The sequence below is a fragment of the Phyllostomus hastatus genome, unplaced genomic scaffold (genome assembly GCF_019186645.2).
Source record: "Phyllostomus hastatus isolate PE091 unplaced genomic scaffold, TTU_PhHast_1.1 phas_scaffold_46, whole genome shotgun sequence".
NCBI lineage: Eukaryota > Metazoa > Chordata > Mammalia > Chiroptera > Phyllostomidae > Phyllostomus > Phyllostomus hastatus.
In genome coordinates this window covers 28091105-28116490 of record NW_025334032.1, presented here as the reverse complement: position 1 = coordinate 28116490, position 25386 = coordinate 28091105, and the positions used below count along the sequence as shown (strand labels likewise).

General features: G+C 39.0%; 1 protein-coding gene across 6 annotated transcripts in view; it reads left to right on the top strand.

Moving 5' to 3' along the window:
* NRG1 (neuregulin 1) overlaps nt 1–25386 on the top strand; it is a 948231-nt gene that overhangs the window by 873333 nt on the left and 49512 nt on the right. Inside the window, exon 1 of one of the 6 annotated variants that reach the window (XM_045821535.1) lies at nt 13855–13945. The exons of the other annotated variants lie outside the window; for them this stretch is intronic. The gene's annotated coding sequence lies outside the window, so the exon portion shown is untranslated. Of the gene's footprint in view, nt 1–13854; nt 13946–25386 lie in introns of those variants that run through there. 6 annotated transcript variants of the gene reach the window in all.

Below are 25386 nucleotides of genomic sequence, written 5' to 3'. Positions count from 1 at the left end.
AAACCAGAAAGCACATAACATTTTTTAAAAATTTTTGGTCATGATTATACTCAGACCTCCTTAACATCACTCACATTTAAAGAATTGTTTTACTTAAGAGAATATTTGATGGCTGCAATTTTTGCTTTTAATCTGTCTCATTAAAGTAGAATGGTTTTCTTTTTACTGTGTCAAGAGGAATTCCACTTCTAAATAGAATGGTAGGAAAGAAAGTCAGCTTAGCAGAGGTTTACTTTTCCATTTGTGCTGTTGAGTTATTTATATTGATAAGTGGCTTATATTTTAATGGAACTGAGGTGTCCTCATCTTCTGTGTATATTTTTATCCTTTCTCCATATATTTTTCTGTGAATAAAATATCAATAAGAGCTATTATTTGAGGAAATACATCTAAACACCACTTTTATAATAATTTCTACAGATACACATAGAACGTTACTGACTAATTCTCAGATTTGAACAACTCTAGTCAGTGGTTGATATTAATTTTTGACAACTCTTAACAACTACCCATTTCACTGTGAGATATCTAGTAAATTAATGATGAGAGTGGAGAGGCAATTGGGTGGGTGGTATAAATTTTTGACAGTTTTGACACTACCAACCTTCTCAGGGTGGGGTGGGGGGAACGCATCCATACCCCAGTTCAAGGTGAATCCAGCTGCTAATTAAATATATTTTTGGTAAAGTTAATTTCTGAATTTGAGATATCTTAGACCCCCCTACAGCTGTAAGCAGTAGTGCTGCGAGAGCCCATGAAGCCTTTCCTGTGCCCCCGATAGTGGCATCCTACAGAACCACAGACAGTATCTCAGGCAGGTACTGACCTTGATTCAGTCCAGATACGGGAAATTTCCATCACCACAAGGAATGTGGCCATAAAAGAACAATTTAATAGACTTTGAGGAATTTCTCATCTTTAAATGTTTTACTACTGAATATTCTTATATCTGGATAAACAACAGGGTTTATAGGAAAGAATGATTTGACTAGGGGTCAATAAGCCTGAATTCAGTTCTCAGCTCTGCCACCACTAACTGGTTCAATCTCAGTTGGGGAGTCACGGCCTCATTGCGCTTTCATTTATTCTTTTGTCGGGGTTTGTTCTAAACTAGTTATTTCTTTTGACTCTCAACTAGAATGAATATGAGGCATGTCTCCTTCTCTTAGGAAGACTTGTAAGAATCTTGGGTTGCAGGGTTTTTTCAGTCACAGCCAAACACCTTTCCCTCCATAACTCCACCTCCACCTCTGCCTTCACCACACGCAGGTCCTGATTTTTTGCCCCTGGACTTCCAGGATTTCAACCACTTCATCCTTTGTGGATGGTTGCTTATGAGAACAATTGTGTTCCTGGTGGGCTATGGATATACTAGTTTAACAACAGCTAGTCAGTCTCAAGTATCTGGAAGCTACTTTTCAACTCTAAGATAAGAACAAAGTATCTAAAGAACATTAAAATTAAAAATCATCCTGCTTCATAACATCGAGCAGATGACGCATCAGAGTGCAGGGAGAAGTGCTCACTCTACTGGCCAGGATCGGGCCGTGTATGGGGCAGGTCTCCTAAGCGGGGTGTTAGAGAAAGGGGGGCTGAGGAAGTGTTCGTTCACAAGGAGACCATCCTGTAGGAACTGAATCACCCGGATCGAGAACCCGAAGAAAATGAGTCACTGCGCATAAGGATTGACCCTGTTTGTTTTAATTTTAGAAATAGGTTGCTTTCTCTGGAACTTTGATGTCGTATCTCCAAGACAGATTATTGTAAATTCTTTTTCATAAAAAGAAAGACACAGTGTGTTTTTATCATTATAATCACTGCCTTAAATATTTCTTTCCATGGTCTAGTCTAGGTTATTATACCTCCTTATTTTTATTCTTCTGATTAGCACAACCTCCTTGACTGGGGCAGATTCAAGTTACCAATATCAGTCCTTTCTATTTCTTCCCTTAATGAGCCTTAACATGTGAGGGGGAAAAAAGGATTTCAAACTACATATCTAATTCCTACTGGAATGTTGAAAAACAAGAAATGAGTCTGAACTAAGAACCAAACAAAGAGGCAAGAAAAAGAAAAGGGAATAAAGTTTTTCTATATCCCATCAGGGGTGATACATGAAAGAAAAATTGAAGAAAGCCAGGAAAAATAATATATTCTCCAAAATGACAGCTAAATGAGATTTTTGGATCCACACCGGAATGAGCCAACTCAGAGAGGTGGAGCAGAGAGTGATGAGGAGAGAAAAGTATTGGTCCATGTGTCAGCCTTCAGGTTTAGAATAACTCGGAAGCTATCCAGATCCCTTACTCATATACAGGATTATTCGCACACTTGATTGCAATTTAAGAGCCATCAAGAGCTAAGGGAGGGAGATGGGAACCTGGGTACCTGATTTCAAGCAAGAGCCTCTAATTCTCTGAGTCGAGTGACACAGCTGCCCTAGGAGATGAATTGCCAGCTCTGCAGTAATGCACTGAGTGGGGTCTCTGAGGGACAGCCCCAGAGACGGTGAGGGCAGCCCAGATCTGTGCTTGAGAGCATCTGTAATAACTCACAGGACGTGGGGGGAAGTGTGTTCAATTTATAGGCAAATTCAGAGTGGTATGTAAGACAAATCATTTGGTATTATTCATAGATTGATACCACAGGGGACAGAAGGTGTAGCCAGTTGCTACTGAAGTAAAAAATTGATTTGCGTTAACCCAGGGTCAGAATCTGAATGCAAGAGCCTGGATGGTACCAGCTACCCTAATCTTTATAATCTTGGTTCTGAATGAGTACCAGGTTCAGGAGACTTTGGGATTATTGATACTTCTTGTAAAAATAAAATCTTCATTTTGTGGTACATCTATAAAGATATACCAATCACAAACAACCGTTTTCAGCATACCACTCTATATTAATAAAATATCAAAGATAATATGGATCATTGGCAGAGAAGAGAAGCTATAAAGACTTGGTAAAATATATTATCATCACCAACATTTCAGTAAAGGGTGAAACAAGGTTGTTTTGGTATTATCTGGGAGAATTTTAGACAAGCTATTTCTGAAGGAAAGTGGGCAGATAAATGATGGATGGATGGATGGACAGATGGATGGATGCTAAAGTGGACATGTGCATTGAAAGACAAAACAGAGCACTGTCATCTAAAGTGACCTGAATCTCTTCTAAGCAGAAAAAGAACAAAGGACAACCGGAAACCACATAGGGGATCAGCAAAGCTGAGCATGAGCCTGAGCTCGCTGTGAGGAGGAAGAGCCATTAAGGAGGTTGTCAGCCTAGACAGATGATCCATTACCAGTGGAAACCAAGAAGCTCAAAACCATTAGCCGAGGCTGTAATCCTCTCAGGCAGGCGGGGATCCGGCTGAGTGCTGGGAGAGCCCATCAGAATCTGTCCAGGAATGGTACTGCTTCTTACATGACCATCCTGAGAACGTCACTAGGACCAAACCACACACTGGGTTGTGAAAGATGGAACAAATTGTTAAATTTAAGATGCTCCTACCCATGGCCAGCCTGCAGCTCAGGGGTACTTACCAGGACATACCCATTTAGCATGCACATACATCCTTTCTAGAACAGTGCTAATGGTGCTGGACTTTTATTTTCAAAATCTGTCAAGGAAAAACTTTATTTTTAAAAGAATGCATTATGAGTGTTTGGAGGAGGAAAAGGGCTGGTAATCATTGCTTTCAGAAATGTTACTTTTGCATGCTTTATGTCGTCACTACCCCCAACTGTCCACCTATCAGAGACAGTGTCATGAAGTGTTGAAGAGCACAGATGGAACACAACTGCCTCAGTTTATTCTTGCTTCCACTTCCTCATGAGGTAAGCAGCCCTAGACAATTTACTTAAGGGTGTGGGGCCTCAGTGTGCCCATCCATAAAATGGGGATTAAAAATAGCACTTAAATCAGAGTCAGGACGTTTAGATGCGATGTTGTATGTAAAGCGCTTTGACAGGGCCTGGCACATAGCGAACATCACCACCCAGCGCATTGTTTTCCTCTCTCCATCACTTCCTTCTATGATCCCCAGAGCTACGTGGGGGCGTGCACGTGCAGGAGCCTATCCACAGGCCCGCGGGCAAAGAGCGATGTTGGGTGGGCACACAGCTGCTGCAGAAGAGGAGAAATGGGCTTCCCTAATATCCTGGCTAGTTCTTCCAAAACAAAAAAAAATAAATAAATAGGAATTAGCTTTGATGGTATATAGGAAGAAAAACCATGAGAAACCAGGGCAAGGCATAAGGCTACAGATATTTTTAATGAAGGAAACAAAGAATTGTGTCTGTAATACTTAGAAAATGTACAGCCAATAAGAGCTAAGATACCTGGTTCTTCAGTGCTCGTTGTGATTGTCTATCCCCCCTCTTCCACTCACCCCACCTGGAATGCTTTTCGCCCCATCACCAGTTATCATTGATCAACAGTGTCCCATCTTTCAAAGCATGGAGCACAGCACTGCCTTTATTCCCGGCTACAAGGATTTGCTGAAAGCCGCTTTCCATAAAGATCATTTCTGAACGTGCCTTACTTTTCTTGTTATATTGTAAACTCTTGTATGATAAAAATCCTGTTATTATTAGTACTTACTATTTTTAATCTTCACTTGTCTGTCCCTCTCTCATATCCAATCCCGATCCCTTGTTTTATTATGTGCCCAAAACATATTCACTGAGTTATGAATCCCAACTCTGTATAAGCAAGAGGTTTCACTTCCTGGGAAAACCCTTAGAAAATCTTTTTCCAGGCCCCATAGACCCAGTGCAATAATAGTGACAGCTTTTCAACAATTGCTTAAATACTCAGTGAAGTTATTAAAATAATTGCCACTTTAGGTGGTTAATAAAAATAAGTAAACAGGCTCTTCTCTGTTGGCTCAGTTCGGTTATCAGTGAATTCTGTCTCTGTTTTTATTGTACTCCTGAAGCCACAGCTTGTTGCGCGTTCATCTATTAGGCATTTGAAATGTTGCATTAATCTGCATCGTACTTGGTCCTGTATTGTCTGGGCTCTAGTCAGCCTCTTAGGGTCGTCACACCATAATCTTAAACACAACATGTGCTTGTGGCCCAGATGTTTTCCAAGAGGGAGAACCGTAGCCAAGAAAAGCAAGATAGTATCTTGAATACCCGCAGGGACTGATAGGACTAAAAAAGCAGCCATATAGCCAACTGAATAGCTGTCCAAGAAAAAGCGAGCCTATTATTTGTATAGTTGGAGTTTTTGTGATCAAATAGTAGAATTCGAAAAAATTTTTATGATAAGACCTTTCGCCTCACAGAGTCTCGTAATATCTGCTTTTCTAGTGCAGACTTGGGTGTTTGGCAGTTTGTAGATAAACTAGGATTATAGCAGCAGCACGGAAAGAGGGGAGAGAGTTCACGGACTGGGTATTGTTTCTCCGTAAATGTGATATGATGAAAAATTACCTTTCTTTCCCCATATTTGCAAGTAACAAAAAGAATGAGCAAAAATTGCTTCTAGAACTATACTTAGACTGCAGTAACTATGAATAAACTGCTCTTGTGGTCTCTATTTTTACCTTTTGTATTTTTGCAGTGAGCAAAAATACAAAAGCACCTGAAATTGTTTTTTTATTCCCCAAAGTAGCTAAATTACATATATTTTTTTGCAGTGAGAGCTCTTTTTGGCTTACATTCCAATTAACAAAGAACCACTGTGGCAACATTACATTTATATTTTCATTTCCTTGGCTTATTAACTGCTTAGCATCTTGTTTTATAACTAGTAATATAGCTCATGGCCATGCGCGTCAAACCCTAAAGAACTGTAGAAATTCATTCAAGTTTTTTCTACCACTTGCCCCTGGAAAGGTTTTAGCTTCTGTTCTAATCTTAGTAGTTTGAATTATAATATTGTTTGGCCTGGTCTAGAATAGGGGAAACCAATAGGAAGCTGATTTTGTTCTGGCTTCTGTCTGAGATGTTAGGTCTGTCTTAGGTCAGGTGGTCTGAGATGTCCATGACCTTCCTGAGCCAAGCTTTCATACACCCTCAACTTTGAGACCCTGGACCTAGCATTACCTTGCATGAGTCAGACTCTGACATCGCCAGCTATCAGTGCTGCTTTACATCCCAGCTCTCTTCAATTTTTTAAAAACATTGGAAATTTTGTTTTCTCAAATTAAATTCTGTTCTTTTGTTTTAAAACAATAAAATAGATGTCCTCTGTCACAGTGATTACGGGAGCCCAGGAACCCATAATTCCATTGGCCCCAGGTTCTACTTAATACCCTGCAGCACCCCCTGAGGCAGTTATACTGACTTGCGGAGTTGAGGACAACTCCCTTCCGCAGCACCAGGTGAAAACCTCTGCTCCCCTCCAGCCAGACGGGACCCACTGCGGGGACCAGTTGTTCAACAGGGCCGAACCACGCTGGCCGTGTGTGCAGTGGGGACAGCAGGGATCGGATCCCAGTTTGCCACGTGCCTCCTACTGCATTACCAAGAGGGTTTGCTGTATTACGGCAGGGCACTTACCCCAGTCTTTTCAGCCCTGATTGATTTTCTTTAGACTCTAAAGCTCCTAGACAGTAATAGCCTGTAAAGACCCAGGGTTCCAAAGGATTAAAATCACCGATGTAGACCTACTGCTGAAGATAAACTCTGTGGGCGTGTAAAGAAAGCAAGGAAGATACACACAATGACCTTTCTTTTTTTATCTTTTGAATATCAGTAATGGCCTTGAGCAGAATGACTCTCCCTCCGAGCTCTGGATACTTAGCTGGGTGGGTAACCATCACAAAAGAATTAGGAATTTAAGGTGACTTTTACTTAATCTCATTCCCAGTAGGACTGTCTCACAATTTATTATATGACCCATCATGTAATTCCGATCTACCCTTCTGAAAGTTACAGGGTAAGCTAGTGAATTTCTTGTTCGCTGTCTCTATCTCTGTGTGTGTGTGCTAGCCCTTTATTGATCATAAATTCCTGTGTGCCGGCAGAAAAGGCGATCTATAAACTTTGTCTCGCAGGTTAGAAGAAGGGGAAATGCAGGTTCTCCGCGTGATTCCACTGAGCCTCGTGCTCCGTGTCACTGCCCCTGTCTTGCCTTGGGCTTCATTTCCCCAAGTTGTACTAGACAGGCTGGTAAGAAACACAGACCCTGAAAATAGCCTCTCTGAAAGGGGAATTTCAGTTGCCATCACCAATTTTTTTAAATATACCAGTAGATTGATAAAGATAATTTTTGTGACATGGTGCTTTGCACAATTCTTAAAAAGTGTTTATGTACTCTTCTTTGACTGATTAAAACTTTGGAAAAAGGAGGCTTTGTAAGTAGGAAGCTTATGCATAAGTTAGGTACAGTAATAATAGCAAAAAAGTTGTGGGAATTGTTAGTGTGACTTATTTGCAAATTGCTATTTTTTCCCTACTAATTGGGGAGTTAGTTGCATTGTGTTAAGGAGACACTTGAGTGACATCCTTCTTTAGCTTTTTGTGTAAATGGTTGGGCTGCTTTCTGTCTTGAAAATCAAAAGCAGTTTATATGTATCCAGTTTTCCATGAAGAAAAAAATGATACTGATTTTATCACCTCATCATCTTCTTCACAGCTAGCAGCAAAATACCTTTATTGAGGATCACTGTAGGCATAGCACTGTGCTAATCTCAGACAAGCAGATAAATAAACTTTTGAGATCTATTTCCTATTCCTCCTGTATTTCCATAACTTAATTAGCCTCCCCAACCCAATTCTAATATGCATAATGACTAAGTATATTCCAAATTCAATCAGGAATTTTTTTAAGTGTTCTCAGGGCAGGGTAACACTACCTATCACCTACATACACTATGAGAATTTAGCACAGTTGGCTGCTGGCAACAGACCCAGAGATTTCTTCTGCGTAGTTATTTTCTGGCCTGTTGGATGCCAGCCAGTTGCCTAATGGATCATGAGTGAGTCAGTTTCATTCAGACTCTGAGCAAAGTCAATTTGTCCAGCAGCACACGATTTTCTGTCACGCAGGGTCTTTGCCTGGCACTGCTGCGACAGGCGCAGCCTAACTGTTTCTGCATCTCTAGACTCCAGCTGGGCTTTGGCCCCATACGGCTGGTCTACAGGGAATCAAAGTCCCCTCTTAAGAGGAGAAATGGTAAAATGAAAGATCCCTAGAAAAATGAGTTGGACTCCACCCTCCCCCTATTTTAAAAGTGGGCCACAAACATAACCATGTATTAAGTTGGCATCATATTTCTGTGTGCAGTGAAAAACAGCATCTGTGTTTTGATTACTCCAGACCCAATTGCCCCTTCTATTTTAAGTTGCAGAAACATAGTGAAAGCGGGTACACCTAGAAGGGACTGAATAGCATCTGGTAATAAACCTGAGTCCTACCCCAGTGTTGAAAGCCAGTGCAGCTCCTTTTAAGGAAGTCTACCCAGTGTATATGGGGACAGGGGACCAAGTCTTGGCAGGAGGGGAGGTGAGCACTCCTGTACACCCTCCGCCTCCAAGATTGCCATGCATGTGATTTGTCTGTTGGGGTCATTGGATCAACATGTCCAAGTCCAGGTAGGTACTTGGAAGTGAGGCATCATACATGTCAGAGTTTTAAAATGCGAGCAAGTTATCATGGTCCTTGTGGAGGAGAGCCCTGTCCCCACACGGTTTTTGCTAGTAGCTGTTTTGATTGGTTGTGAACAACTAGGAAGTCATTTTTTTCTGAAAGAAGATGATGAAGTAAGGGCTGCTGTTTGTACATACACAGAATCTTGAAAGAGATCACATTATGCAAAAAAGATACATTATGCAGAAAGATTATTGTTTTAGCGAAAGGCTTCTGGACAACCTCATTTTTCTTCTCTATAGGTCACTCATTTTTAAGTGAATTCTTTAGTTTTCAAAGAAGTCACATTCTCGAAGGCCCTGGAGTTGGAAATAGAAGGCAGGGGCAGCGTGCTTCCTTTCTAGCCAGCAGTCTCGACTTTAGAAATCATTAAATCCAAGGTGCCCGGTCTACAAAAACTGCAGCATTCTGATTTCCCTTGGAGAAACTGAGGGTTAACATATATATCACTTTTGTTTATTTTCTTCTCTTTGATGCAGTAAAATCAAAATCTTGTGAACTATGTTGGGCTAGGGGGAGATGCTCCCATGGATAAGAAAAATGTTTGTTTCATTATTCATACATTATATTTGCTAAAAGTAAGCAAACGAAACCTTAGCGGCACAGACGCTCTGCTTTTTCCTTGGACGCATTTTTGAAAGACTGTGCGTAATGATGTGTACGTACCTCCTGCTTGTCGCTTTCCCCCTCACCTTTTGTTTCTTCCTGTCTAGCCTCAGGAGCGGGTTTTTGGCCTGGGTTCAGCAGTGCTTTCTTAATTGCTGTGCGTCCAGCACTTTCTACCAGGCAGAGGCTAGTATGTTCTTTTCACTGAGGCCACAGAGTCGTAACTTAATCTTCTGTTCTGCCTTTCACCCCTAGAATCTGTCTGCTTAAAACTCACATTTTAAATATGTACGTCCTAAATTATACCCAACACTTGCTAGTATCAATTATGATCATAATTTCAAATCCTAGATTGCAGATGTTCATCCTTAGACTTTGCCAATATTCTCATATCTTTTTTTCCCATAGATGAGTGTTCCAATTTAAGTATTTTCTTTTCAAGAGTTTTCAATATATAACTGTCCTGACATTTCAGGGGTTGTAGTATTCCTATTATTTTAGTCTCATGAGGTGCTGCACTTTTTAACGTCCTCTTTTCATTGTGCTTTTTCCTTGCTGATCCATCATCCCACTAGATCAGTTGCTTATTTTTCCTTTGAGCACGACTAATAATAATAAAGTCAGAGTTCCGGCCTCATATTCCATATTTTAATTGTATAAAGCAACTGCGAAGACCCACACTGACAAGATCCTGAGCCTAAATGAAATTAGGTCATGTCTCAAATCATTTGTGAATCAGGCTAAATGCGTGGGTGTGTGCACATGCAAAACAGAGAGACTGCATTTCCTCCGGCAGCTCCCACACAGTGTCCTTGTAGCAAAACGAAAGGAGCTTTGGCGTGTATCTAGTATTCATGTAACAGATTAGGACCAGACAGCCTAGAAAGCACATGTTATTTGCCTAAAATCCTGCAGAGCTCAGCCTAGCTGGACTAGGACCCAGGTCTCCCACTGTGCTCCCAGTCTAGCCCTCTGTACTCTAAGCCAGCTCTGAGCGGGACCTGCAACTCCACCTGGCAGTCAAGTGCTGACGATACAAAAGGAGAGGGCAGGGAAAATCTGAGTCTGCCAATCAGCCTTGAGATTCTAAAGTTGCAAGCAAGATCGTGAATTCAAAGGTTGCTAAGGTTAGGCTGTGGAGGGATGGAACAAAAGGGAGAAAGGACTCATGGACAACAGTGTGGAGATTACTGGGGGAGGAGAGTATAAGGGGGTTAAATGGTAATGGAAAAAATACAATAAAAATTTTTTTAAATAAAGTAACTAAAATGAAAAAACAGCACTTTAAAATCTGTTAGGCGTTTTAAAAAAGAGTTGCTAAACAAAACTGAAAAATGTCTGTGTATCATGATCACAGTTTTATGGGAAGTACAGAAATTTATAAAAAGCAAATAATGACACCTCCTATACCTAGCGAATGGAGACACTGCAGACTAGTTGGGGAAGAATTAGTTACAGGCAGAATGTTCCCTCTGGGATTCAAAGACAGAATCCTGAAAGTCACACACTGTTTAAGACCCAGTTTAAAGTTGGGTGACTGGACATTCACTGTGGTCTTGGGAGGTGGCCCTCTGCGGGGCGTACGTGCGTCTCCAGATTCATAGAATGCCACATGATCAGGAGAAGTACCACTTGTTTTCTGATCATATTATTAAGCACCATCTACTAAAAATCAGATGTTTAGAAACGAGACTCTTTAAATATCGGAGGAAGCAATGTCCAAACGAGGATATGATGGAACAAGGCAGACAGTCCAGGAGTGAAGCAAAGGAATGTCCACAGTATTTTAAGCCAGTGTCTGGACGCTAAAAATCAGACTGACTAGTCAATGAAAGTGACCACAAAATTAGATGATTTTGACCCAAAAGAATGCACTAGCTTCCTTTCCAACAGTGTTTGCCAGGTTTCCATTTCTGTGTTTCTCCTCTGCACCCCCAGTCCCAGGTGGAAATTAGGATGGTTTTCCATTTGTTTAGTTTTGAAGAGAGAGCTTATGTCACTGAACTATAATGTGAAGGAGGCTGTTCCCATCAGAACCAAGACTCTCAGGAAGACAGGGAACATGAAAAAAACGAGTCGTGTCTTAGAAAAGCTTTCCCAAGAGTTGGATCATGTTGGCTAATGTCACGATCCTCTTCACTTTCAAAGTTCCTTAATTACCTTAGAGAGGGGAAAAAGATACAAGTGGTGGAAATCTGCGTTTCTTTTTTTCTTCACGAAAAAAAGAGCCTAGCACTTGTCAGTGGAAAACCCTCTTGAATTTCTCAAGCCTCTTTTCCTTGACATTTAACTCCTCCGTCAGCAGAAAGCCCCTGCTGTTGCACATGTTGAAGAACACAAGAGCCTTGACAATTAACACTGTTTCAGAAATTTTGATTATATCAAGCAGCCGTGAAACTTCTCCTGCTTTTATCCATAGCTGTCTTTAGGGGTTTTTTTCCACAAGTCCATTGAGGGTGAGAGGTAGTGAAGGCTCATGATTCTTTTCCAAGAACCTTAAAATGCAAGGTAATCAATCTTTAAAGAATGTTTCAGATGTCTGATTTGTGCATTTGATGTGGGTAAATAGAATCAAAGTTCTGTAAACTGTGGGATTCAATGAATGTTGCCTGCAATTCCATTCGTGGTACAGACTTTCTCGTCACATTAAACGTGAGACCTCAAGTTCTCCTTTGAAGGGGAATGAGAAAACTTACAGCAGAGTCATGTGGGCTGAGCCTGAGTCAGCCTCCTCTGCTGAAGAATTAGTGTGGCACACCCGGAGAGAGAGCCCGGGCTAGTCATCCCTCTGAGAGGTGCATGCCTATAGTTTTTATCATGGATAGTTCAGAGAAATTCTAGATCTAATTATTAAATGTTTCCTTCATGTCCGAAGTAAACCATTCATGTTTGGCTTGAGCAAATCAGGGGATGGCTTTGTGCCAAATTCTTCTCTCTCCGTTCTGTAGGTAAGAATTTTTAAAAACTTTCTAACTAATTAATGTGATGATGTTGAACTACCCCCACGTGTCGACACGCCTTCCTGGAGCTGATGTGGTCCTCCAGAACATACGCACACTGCAGTCAACTTTCACGTCATGTCTTTCTAAGAAAGAGAGCTGATTAAATTTAGAGCTGAAACTAGACCTACATCCAACCTATATATACGTGAGCTGGAACTGGTTAATATAGAACATAGAAGACCAATCAAAAAACATGACAATCAGAATAAAACTGTATTACAAAAATAAATTGCAAATGCAGATATCATTTTCATAAATCAGGGAAGTATGGCTCTGTTACTTTTTATAGCATCTGAATTATGGCTTAGGCTTATTAAGAATTAGAAAAACAAATTTCAGTGCTGTTGATGATACCCCCATACAATATGGAACAATCTGTTAGACATTAATGTGCTGAAAAGATAACAGGAATTTTCAACAAGTAAACACATAGGTGAGGCACATAGAATACAATCGCTTTTTTATATAGCATTCAAGGAACAGCTGGAAAAGGGAAGAAGTATAAAGGAGTGAAACATCAAGAAATACACATCAGTGATTCAACTCTAGGCAAAGTTCATTACAGGAGAGTTATTAGGGCACATAGGATCTTTTAGCTCTCGAGTAGCTATATGGTAATGTGCCCCTAATCCAGTTTATAAAACATAAGCACAGTGTTAAGGTGTTACAGTAGCAGCCACACCTGCCTCTGATTGCCCTGGAGAGAAAGCCCAGAGGCTAGAAGGTTTTAAGAAGTAAGGGGCTTATAAAAGAGCCTGAGTATCTGTAACCAAGGATAATGGTAAAATAAAGGCCTATGAGGGGGTCAGCTAGAGACCTGGGTAAAGAAGCAAAGGCCCCCACTTCAGGTTAACTCAGGATGGCTTTTGTAAGGGCAATGGCTCGCATCCTCTATGGCTCTCTCTACTTGACAAAGGCTCTGTTCAGAGAATCTCTAGCGTGTCTTTTTAGGACCAAATTTACCAAGGAGGTGAGATGGTCAAACTGCTCTGCATACAGCTGTTCCTCAGGTGTGATTTCCATATAATATTGAAATCTTAGGGCTGGGAGGGATGTGCTGAAGGCGTTACATCTAACCACTCCCTTCAGTTAGGACTTCACCTTGCTAGACCAAGGAAATATAATACCTGCCTGATCCATTCACAGAGAGGCCATAACGCTTCCTGGACAAAATTCCTGAATTACCTTTATAAATGCTTCCAGTGATGAAGACCCTAAAGCTAACCCACAGTTATTTTCCCAAGTATATTTAAATGTGTTATCATAAACTAATGATACCTCTTTTCTCTCTGTCATCTCTGCAAATTTGTATTTGGGTTCCCTCTTCATAGTTAGTGAGAAACTGTGTTTGAGTAATTTTGTGTGGATAAAACTGCTGTGCAAGTGTAAGTAACCCTGCCTTTAATTAAGTAATTACTACAAATGGAACTTGTCTATTTCCTCCTATTCTGCCCTTGACAGTGATTGAGGGGCTCGGTGTGCCCACAGTGGCACAGAAACGGAGTCAGTAAATGAGAGCAGTTGTCAGACGCAGATTCTGATTGGTTAGACAGCTTGCCTGGGTTCGTGATGAGTGCCGTTGTGGGGGATGAAATCTGCTTTCCTACGGAAGTCACGAGAGAACAGAGTTACGTGGCAGTTGTCCGACTGTGTGAACCATCTTTGAATGTAGTCAAGTGGAGATGTAACTTAATATTGGGACTTGAAAAAAGAATGGAGAGATGACTTCAAATGTAAGAGAACAAGATTTTCTGGTGTCTGTCTTTATTTTTTGTTTTATGCCATTGCATGAATATGATTCATGTAACAGCTTTTGAGATCTTTCTTTTAGAATTTCTTGCCTTCTGCTCTCTTTTCTCTGGAGACGTGTTCATATTACTAATGCTCTAATGTCAATAAGTATATTCTTAATTGGTAACACAGGGGTTTGGGTATTGATAGGAGCAAGAAATATGTAGGAAAATATTCCAATGCATGTGTCTCCTCTTCTGGGGATTTAATAGGTCAAGGTATTGAGAAACAATTTTTTACTGACAGCTTGACTGTGATGTAAGTAACATACCATAAGATTCGTCCTTTCAAAGTGTGTAATTCATTCTTTTAGTGTGTTCCAAAATCGTGCAGCCCACATCACTGCTGAGTCCCGGCACATGCTCACCGTCCCCAAAACAAACCTTGTTCCCATTAGATGCCAAGCCCACCTCCTCTTTCCCTCCCCCCGACTCCAGTGACTTCTGCAGAAAGGGTTCTGATTAGAACTCTACGTCTGTGTTCCGTGTTTATAGCTAGCAAAATTTTTATTTATTTAAAACAATTAATTCCACATATATAGTATCATATGTGATTCCTAGAATGTTTTTGTTCCATTTTAATGAATATTTAAATATGTGTAACTGATGAAATAACTTTAGCAATATTGTGAATGAAATGAGAGAGCTGAAATGAATGTTTTTCTCTAGCTCAAAATTGACATAAACAGAAAATTGAATTATTAGATATATTAGATAAATTCTCTTAAAGAAGCAGATTCATTACTTTACTGCACAAATATAAATTGTGTAACCATATAAATAGAACTCGGATGAGAATTACCTTTTAAAAATCTGCATCCCTTTTTATTTATTCAAAAAATACTTTCTTTCACCACAAACTCTGGAAATTTTTATTCTGTTCACCTCTACTAATGGGTGCCTTGGGTTTACCCTGCATGTCAGCTAAAATAATTGAGTTAAAGTTTATCTCTATGGACAGAAGGGCTCGATAAGTTATTTGATGAGGTACAAACGGAACGTGGCAGTTTATGTAAGTAAATATACTGAGCACGTTTTAAAGTAAGTCACCATTTATTGCAGGATTCTGTATGCTCTTGCCCTCCCTCCTTCTCAAGCGCAGGCCAGCCCTCCAGACGCTAACCCACACTGACCTGCGCTCCCTGGAACTGGCTACGTCCCTTCCTGCCCTGGGATCTTCAAACGGATCCTCTCGGGTGCATATCTACAGCTCGTCCACCCGCCTCCCACACCACCCTGCCCTTTGCTGACGTAGATAACCCATCCTTTGACTCTCACCTCAGCAGTCCTCACCCCCGGAAGCCTTTTCTGCCTCCAGATGAAGCCAGGTCCTTGTCAGTGTTCTCAGAGCCCCACGATTTCCATAACATTCAGGATCCTACACGAAGCCCCTTTATTTGCCAAGATGTAACAAGCCTTAGGAAACACTGGCTTAACTGTGAGACACACGCCTGCCCTCATGTGCTCATTGTGCATATGCTGACGATCCAGTAGCATTCTAGAAAAATCTACGTTTTAGACTTTATAATAGATCAGACCTCACCTCCTTTTGAGAACTCAGAATTTTTTTTTACAGATTAGTACTGTGAGAGTTATTCTCTGTGTTTAAATCAAAAGGTAAAAATGCCAAAAATGGTCACTTCTCAGAACTGGTCGGTTTTCACTGTTAAATAAACCAGCATCTTTCTCTCAAAAGAATGGCAATTCAGTGACAGAGGGGCATAACAACCAAAGGGTCAGCATGTGCGAAAATGGTTTTTAAATATTGATTGCTGTGCTCTTTCACTGAAATAATTCTGATTTTTAAAATCTCATTAGAACCCTGATTTGTCAATGTACTAAAACCTATTTTGAAATAGGCAAAACTGTCAACTAAAGACAATGTGCTCAACTAAAAGATGATTGCTTTGCAAAACTTGACAAAAATTATAGATTATTTATCAACTGTCACTTTCTGAATTAGTTATCTATTTTTACCCTGCTTCCTTCCATGGAGGGTTTAAGGTATTATTCTACTGTCCAGCACACATTTGCTGGAACAAAAAGAAAACACGAATGTTGCAGTTCACTGGAGGAGGGACCACCTGAATAGAAACTCTTCCAGCTGAATTTGAAATCCATAAACTGCCATGTGATTCCAAGATCATGAGATTACAAAAATGAGACAGCCTTGAGATTTCATCATAAAGTTATGATTTATTTCATCATAAAGTAAGTTAAGTGCTAGGAATTGGATTTTTCTCTTTTCCCAGAAATGAAGCATGCTTCTAAGGATAACTTTTTTCCTAAAACTAATAACTTCTCATCATTGAGACTTGGTTTGCACACCTAATATCAATAATGGAAAATCTAAGAAAAAGAAAAAGGTATTTCAGGAAAACGTGTCCCAAGTGCTGTCCTTAAGGCATTGGTGAGACACTACCCACATCTAAAAAATGACTCCACTGTGTCACTTCTAGAAAGCACATGCCAAAACGTGTGTGCCTCTAAAAAGCACGTGGGTCTAAGCTTAAATGTGCCTAATAGTCATAGATGAAATCCAGTGAACCTGCTGAAACCCACAGCAACCTGGGTTTGGGGCATGTTTGTGGATCTTCAAAGGAGGATGGACTCATGGATGTTATGAATGTTAGTCATATTGTCAGTATTATTGTGAATTTTACTTGCAAAATTATCAGTCAGCTCTTGGAACTTGAAGAAGAGAGGTGTCAAAGCATGGAGGTGAATTGTTTGCTTAGACTATTTTACTATCTTACAGTCCTATTTTTGTCTTTTATGGCTAATGGATGGGAGGGGCTCAGGGAAAACACGAGAAGACTAGAGGCATTCCCTACCTCTCTGTCCTTACTGTCTGGCCCTGAAACCCTACAGGACGTTGAGCCACTTAGAACCTGAACACAAACAACATTGCCCAGGGTGGGCGAGGGGTGGCGGGGGCAGGATGTTGCACCGACCCCTTGGTGTCTTCAGATTTTCTCTTCTCAGTTGTCCTGTAGTGGGGAGGATAATCTCATAAATACTATTCGTTTCGAAGCATCCTTTTATCTCTCCAGTTTCCCAATTGATATGAGAAATGCTTTGATGATTTTTGTCTCATGATATTGTAGAACTGTCCTGCTGATGATTTTTAAAATACTTATTTTTTCACAAATATTTGACTTAGGCTATAATGCCATATTTATAACTTTCCTATGTGCAAAGCAATACAGATTATTCTAATTCCTAGACTTTTCTAGTGAGATCTAAGACACCAATTTGGAAGTCAAAAAAAAAAAACAATAAGAAGAACAAACAATGAATCTCCCCACCCCAGTAACAATAGGTGATGAAAATGTGCGGCTCCTGCAAGTCCATGCAAAGCGTACTCCTTGGTCTAGTGTTCTGCATCGCGCATCTGAAACCAGGCTCAAAAAAACCGGGAGCACGTCTGGGGCTGGAGAGAAACAAACTATTTTGTCAGCCACATGTCAGTTGTATATCTTTGAAGTAGCAATATTATTGGGAAGAAGGAAAAGAATTTTCCTAACACATAAGCACATATAAATGAATCTTATATAGAAATACTGTGTTTTATTACTTTCTCTTTAACTTATACATATTTTTCTGCTAAAATAGTTTTTTTGGGAATATTGGGGATTGATAGGGACTGGTTTAAAAGGCCGTTCTAATTTATTTTTTAAGTAAAATTCATTGATAAAATTGTCTTTTTTGATAAATTGGTGGGCAATGAAACTATATTTTCTTCTGGCCAGTCTAGTCATGGGAAGGAAAATGTAGAAATGAAAATCTATTATATTCTTACTTATAAACAATATACTTTAAAAATTGCAATAAAGCGAGCTGTTTATAAAATTTGTCATTAATGCAGGAAAATTTTGTCAAGTATTTGAAATAAAAATATTCACACAAGTTAAAGTTTATGCTCTAGTTTTTAATTTGGGGGCTTTTCAAACAGTTAGTCGCTAAATACCTATTGTTTTCATTGAGATAGTGTTACAACACCTGCAGCCTTTGAAAAAGCAACATGTTCTATAGGGAAATGCAGACGGTGTTCACTCCAGTGTCTCTCTGACTCGTTTGCACGTGGTGCCTTCAGATACCATCAGCAAAAATGGACTGTGCTGAGCAAGCACTTATAACTAATGGCTCCGTGTGGTACAAAGCTGTGGCCCTTCCATAACACGGAATGATACAGAGGAAATGGTTAATTTAACAAATTGCCAGGCGCCCACCAGCCATCTAAGCAGAATAGTGATATATGCGAGGTGTGCTAAAAATTTTTTTTAATGTTTTTATTCCCTCCTCTCCATCTTCCCAATATCGTCTGGGGAGACAGTAAAAGTGGGGGCAGGAGGACATATTAAACCAAAAGTGTGGCAAATTGGTGAATTTTAAACAGTGATTTGTTGAGCCAGAGTAAGTGAATTTAGAGTTGAATCTTGAAAATCATTTCTTTTTTCAAGGGTTTATTTGTAATTTAGATGTTTTCATTTGGGGAAAGGTGATTCTGTCAGGCTTAAATCTAAAATTTACTAAATTGTATAAGATGCTTTGCATTACGACACAATGAAAGACCTTTTGTATAATAGACTGGAAGATTAATCTGCATGACACCCAAAGTTAGACACATATATTTTATATGTTATGATGTGACAACAGCAAAAGAAAAACAAAAAATTAAAAGGCAAGATCTGATTTCCCAAGGCTCAAACCAGTTTGTGGTTTGAGAAAAATGCATAGATATTGCCTGCCTTTCTGTATGGTAAATTTGATTATTTCATGCTTTATTTTGTTACTACTGTCATGAAATTAATGGAAGATGTGTAAGTATTTCTGCTGGGAGAACATCACTAAAATACAGTGTTTTTCAAGTCATAGCACAAACAAGCTCGTATTTATCACTTCCAGGCAGGTTTTATTGGTCTTGATGCATTTAGTCACTTCCACCCCCATTCATCTGCTGATGGCCAATAAAAGCTATAGGAAGTCCCGTCAATGAAATTAGTAATCTGTGGGGACAGAGATGCAATTAATGCCTGTCAATCCAGATTTGTGATCATGGGTTATGCTTCTTATAGCCATTGAAATATTCACTTCTTCCTATTGTTAAGTATATTTTAAAATTCTGAACACAAATATTTTTATGTAGCCAAAATAAATTTTTAAAAATATCTAATAAATTAGAGCTTTTAGGAATAGCAATCAGCATATGATTTGTGAGCACATATTTAACCAGCTTCTACTGTATTTGACAAAAACTGCTAAAAGAGCAAAATTTTCGCTTTAAACTCTTACAGAAGTACAAAATTTGTGAGAGGCATCAGGTACTTTTCCACTTTGAGAGGTATCTCTTCTTGATCTGCTGCTCTTTATTCTGTCCCAATGTGCACCAGGTACAGATTGATGAATTAGAATCAGGTGCTTGAAATAAAGATGAAGATGTAGCATTTTTGTGCTCTGTAAAAATCATCTCAGGTCTTGCTTCAATATGAAAATTGTTGCATTTAGTCCAAACCACCAGCATCACTGATAAATTATTTAATTTTCTCATTAACACCATAGAACCTCAAATTTGTAAGAACCCTGGAATGGTTCCAGGCCTAACCCTATCCCTCATTGCCATGAGTCCCACCAAAGAAAAACTGTCAGCTAGTCTGTGCTTTCTTTTGTTACAAGGAAATGCCCAGCCTACCAAAGCTCACCCATTTTACCCTTGTTTAGCTGTACAAATTTGTTCACATACTCAGCTGAATATTTGTGTTCCTGTAGCTTCCATTAATTCAACTCAGTTTCTCCCCCTCATATACAGCTTGGGGCAAAAGTAGGCTTACAGTTGTTTGTATGGAAAATAATATAATAGTTAACAAATAATGATACAAGATAAACTCTGTGTTTTGCATACTCACAACTGTAAACCTGCCTTTGCCTCACCATGTAACTAAATGTTTCATATGTCCAGCTCTGATGTATTTGAAGACCCATTCCATTCCTCCAGACTCTCCTGCAGCAAACGTCAAGTTCATCTACGTTCTTTATATGGTGACACTGGAGCCTCTTAACCTAGCAGATCTCTGTCCTCTACATTACATTTTGCCAGTGTTCCTACTTCTTCCTTCCAAAGTCTGTTTTCTATAATGACAGAGTCAGTGACATGCATGGTAGCCAAGCGAAATATGGATAGGATGACCAAACTTTCCCCCTTCTTTTTCTGGGCCTCCGCTTCAGGGACGCTGCTAGCAGTATTAGCAGCACACAGCGGGAGAAGTTGCCCCTGCGCCTTTCACCTTCCTTCAACCAACAGCACTCAGGAGTTCCTTATCCTCTGTGGTGCCTGTGCTGAAGGCAGAGCAGTTCTACTGCAAATTCAGCCTGACTTGGGGACTCCAAATGTGCTTTAACCTCTATGGTGTGGTGAGACCCACAGACTTGCAATACTGATGAAAGCCTGGCTCTAGAACCGGGGCACTCCCTGGCCCCGGACTGCTTGGAGCCCAAGAGCAGGTCTTCCCACTGACGGACAGGAGTTATTGACTCCTGTTATTATTGCCTTGGACTTGAGTCCTGAGACTATCATCAGAGCATCAAGAAAGAGGCAGCAGAGTGTGAGTGTGTATGTGTGGGGGGTATATTTTCTTAGCTTGCAGTGAGTTTTAATTTGAAAGCCTCCCCCACCGTCTTCGGTTCAATCACAACAGAAATGGAGTAGAAATCCCTGAGGGACCTCAGCAATATAGCAGTGTAATTCTAACCTTTTTGATAAAAACCAGTCTCAGGACAGAATGAAAAAAATACAGCCTCATGGTTTGTTTTTATGACTCTGTGTGTGTGTGTGTGTGTGTGTGTGTGTGTGTGTGGTGAGGGAGGTGGAATTGTATATCCTCTTAGAAAAGGAAACACTTAAGATGCCATATACTGCTAGAGTTGAGTGATCAATTACAAACTCCTATTGTAAATCAGTTTTTTATTTCTTTTTATTCCAATATTATCTGAATATTCTAGAAAAACAAAAAGCAATCCATATATAGTGAAAGCAGTACATTTCAAACTACAGTGTATTCTGTGTTGAATGTCATGTTCCCTTACTGCTTGACAAATGATACTTGAATTCAGTTAATTAGAACAATTCATAACCAATTATTAGACACAGCAGAATTGCTTTTCCTTTTCTATAGAATAAACATGCATTGTTATATTTCTTCTGATTAGTAGTAGTAATAAAATGTTGCCTAAAATCAGTAATAATAATGTTCTAGGGTAAAACAATTGTTCAGAATAAGAGCTAGCTTCTCTTCCTAACCTTTTGTCATACTCTTGAGAAGGACAGGAGGAAAAAATGTCACTATAGCACACTTCTTCCTTAAAGTTGTTTTCAGAGCAATTCAGAAGGAAACAACTAGTCAAGAGATTGTTTTAATGAAATTGAATGTGAAATAAAGTCTTACTTTGACTTTTTATGCCATTACACACATTTATGTTTTGTGGCCAATGATATTTAGAATTTTATGAATGGATTTACATACTAAATGTTAAAATATTCCAACTTTGAATTTTCTATTCAAATTATTTTTTTAAAGATTTAAGTAGAACCCTCTGGTTTGAAGCTATGCACATCAAAACACCAGACACATACATAAACAAAAATATGTCTGAAAGGTTCATGGTATTTGTGATTTGTTTCCTTTAGGAGGAATGCGATTTTTATTAAATGAAGTTGTTGCCACAGCTCTCTTTCAGAAAATTGAGTTTCTATCTTAAATAATGCCAATCCAAGCTTAAAATTAAGAATATCTAAGACTCTTCAGTAGCTAGGGACCCTCTTCCTTTCTGTCCCACCCCCAATAGTTTCTGAAATTATAAGTACAAAGGATTTGGTGTTTTTAAGGTATGGGGGCCCCTTTTAAATGAAATATTCTTTTATTTTCCTAGCTAATCTGTAAACCATCGTGGCATTATTTATAACCCACTGCTAAAGGTTAAATCACCCTTATTATACTTACGTAAAAAAACAAACTCCTCAATGAGCTTTCATTTCCTAATTTATGTTGTTTTATCTTATCGTGACCTGCAATAATTTTGCAGATGTTCTTAAATGTTTTTATATTTGTCCCTAATGTAGTTAACACAGAGTATTAAGAAAGGCCTCTGAAATAAAGCAAGTAAAAAGAATGAATAGAGGGAAATAGCTTTATCTCTTGTCTCACGGAATCATGACAGTGAGGATTCTGAATTATAGAAGTCAAAGGTCTTTCAGACTCTGACCTCACATGAAGAGTAAAAACTGTAGATCCATGGAGTAGCTATGGATTGCCTTCAGAGAAGCGGGGAGTCCATGAAGTCCCCAAACTGTCGGCTAGTGTTTTACTTGTCTGTGTAAACAAAAAGCTATAGCATTCCCCGGATTCCACAAGAAGTGTCCGGCCCTTGAAAATAATAAGAAGCACCATTTAAAATTCTTCAGTGGTGTCTTAGAAAGTGCAAAGACTTTGTAATCAGAGTTAGAATCTTAGCTGAAATTTTTCATCTGTAGGACTCGGGCAGAGTCTTTAATCTCTTTGAAATACTGTTTACTATCTGCTTATCAGAAAGTCGGAGAAATAATACAGAATTTACAGGATATTGTGGGAACTTTATGAGGTCATGTATTTTTCCCTGGTACATTGAAATCACTCAACAATTATTTCCTTTTCTCACTATCTTTACTCCGAGATTATAGAAATAGTTAAAACCACTAGGTGTTAACATGAGGCTTTCTTCTTTGTTGCTTATCACACATGGGCATACCCAACACTACACATAGGAGTCAGCTCACCAAGGCAGCTTTCCACTGTGGCTTTTGTCATGGAAAGCAGCCACATCAGCTGCGTTATGGCCCAGGGTGACACTTGACATTTATATGGTTACTTTTTAATAAAGTAATTTAAATCATTGCCTTTTCTTTTTATTATGGGGAAAAAAAACCTAAAGAATGTTAACTGGTCACTGTGCAGAAGCTTCCCTTTCTGCCTTCAGAGCTTTTCTCAAGGACATGAAACACTCCTCCTAATTACTTTTTATTGATTTCCTGACATTTCTGCTCAACATTGACTGCTTACTTTTAGGAAATAAAGGATGCTAAACTAAAATGTTAATGGTGCATTTGAAAGTACAAAGTTCAGTATTTTAGTCATGTCTCTTACATGCACTTAAATAGTTTGAAAAACTGTATAACCATTTTTATGTGCCTCAGTTGTCTTATCTTACTGCAAAAATAAATATAAAATTCTAGGATCCTCATATTTCTTCCATAGCTTTAATTTATTTTGAACAAATCAGTGACTTATACTATAATATTTTAAACTTTAAATAAGTGAAGACTTGGTATAGTCAAGGGAGTAAAAAATTAGTGAAAATCTACTAAATAAAGAAGGAGCTGATGAAAATTAAGCAATTCAACTCTATATTATAAGTTCTTATTCTGATTTTTTAGGCATTTGTCACTAGTAAACACTTTAAGTATACAGCCACTCTGTTTATAGCATTAGTTTTTTTAGGGATGAATATGTAAAGCAAATCTGGTTAGATGATCCTTACGTATAACTTAACCAAAAGAAAGCAGTCTTACATTAGCTATTTAGAATAGTCCATTTTTGTCAGAGTTGCTTGTTTCAATTACTTAGTTGTCAGGATTTAACTTTCAATTAGAGGTGCTACCCCCAAACCCATTTCTAAAACCTTCTTGTGGATAATTTATGTTACATGAAAATGAGGTTAAAGAAAATTACCAGCCAACAAAATGGGCCTCGTTTCACATGTCACTGGTATAGTCAAGAAACTTGTAATTTTATATAATGTGTGTGTGTCACTTATAAATACACATTTTTCTTTCTTTCCCCCTCTCTCTTTGCTGATTACAATTAGTTTCTAAAGGAACTAGTGGTATTAATATTGCATTGAGGTCAATCAGCGATCTGAGGCAAATATTAAATATTGTGCAGGCATCATCGTAACTAAAGTTAGCATTTCGTTTGGAGCAGTTCCTACCATTACAACCCCTCAAAGCTGTCTGTACCTCAGCTCATTTCATTTGTACATGCCTTTATATGCACATGCATAATTTCTCTTACTTTGGCTTTATAAAGAAATGAGGTCGTTTCTTTTTTAAAAAAGCTTTGAGATTATTGATAAAGGAAAATTAAATTACTTTCCTAAAAATGATTTAAGAAGAAAAATGAGGCTAATTTGAATGGAAGTTAAATAGCATCCATCACCACCCTGTGGCACTGAGAGGTCACATCGTCAAATTTCTGACAGCTCTCCTAATTTAAACTGAACTGCTCAGGATCAATCAAGTTTTCTTGTTCATAGGAAAGCTAACTGAAATGATAAACATTTTGTTCTGAAACAGACAACAGAATACTAGATAACTTGGACTGAGTGTTTTCCCTGAGTTAAGACAAAAAAAAAAAATAGCATCAGTGCAACCAACACTGGCCTGCTGTCTTCTGCTAAGAAAGCAAAATCTAAAAGTAGTATGGTAAGAGTCATTCCCTGAAATACAGTTTCCAAACATGGGCAAATATTCAGAAAGTAACACTTTGTGGAAGGTAAAAGAATACGGCTTCTCTAATAGCTTGTGGAAATAATTTTAATTTCTATTCTTTGTTTATTTTTAACTTCAAGATCAGATATGTAGTTCCGGAATGAAAGAATCATGAGATAGAATGCTTTAGTGGATATATTGTCGGCCTTGCCATCAATCGGCCTTGGAATTCCTCTCCACGTTATTCATTACACTGAGAACAAAGGCATGCTATATTTAACCTCTTTCAGCCTCAGTTTCATCACCTTTGAAAAGGCTAAAATCTTACCTATGTCTTACAATCGTGGTGAGGACTACAGGGCTAGAATATATGGCACACTGTATTTAGTGAGTATCGGTCTTCTTGTTCTTTGCTAAGAATTGTATTGCCTTCGACATATAGATAACTTTTGAGTTTTCTTCAGCATTTATTTCTCCTCCAGAAAAAGGGATCAGAAAGAGTAGATGCAAAAGACATACCTTTACAATTTACGATGAACACTATCGATGCCAGTTACCTACTGTCCTAGGTGAATATGATTTCAACTTCAAAAGATTACTGGAAGAAATGATAGTTTGTATCTCATAAAGAGGAAGGTACTTAAGAAGAAAATATGGTATGCAGAGAACTGCTCGATCTTTGCCATCATGAAATGATGTGTTCTCTCTGGTTGTCATTTCTTTTGTGTTTTTCCCTTGACCCGCCCTGAAGACCACCAGAAAGCCAGAACATAGTAGATGGCATGCTCAGTGGAAATGGCCATTGTGAGAAAGGTTTCTCTTACTCTAAATTATACCTGGGGAATTGGATCTTTGGAATTAGAAC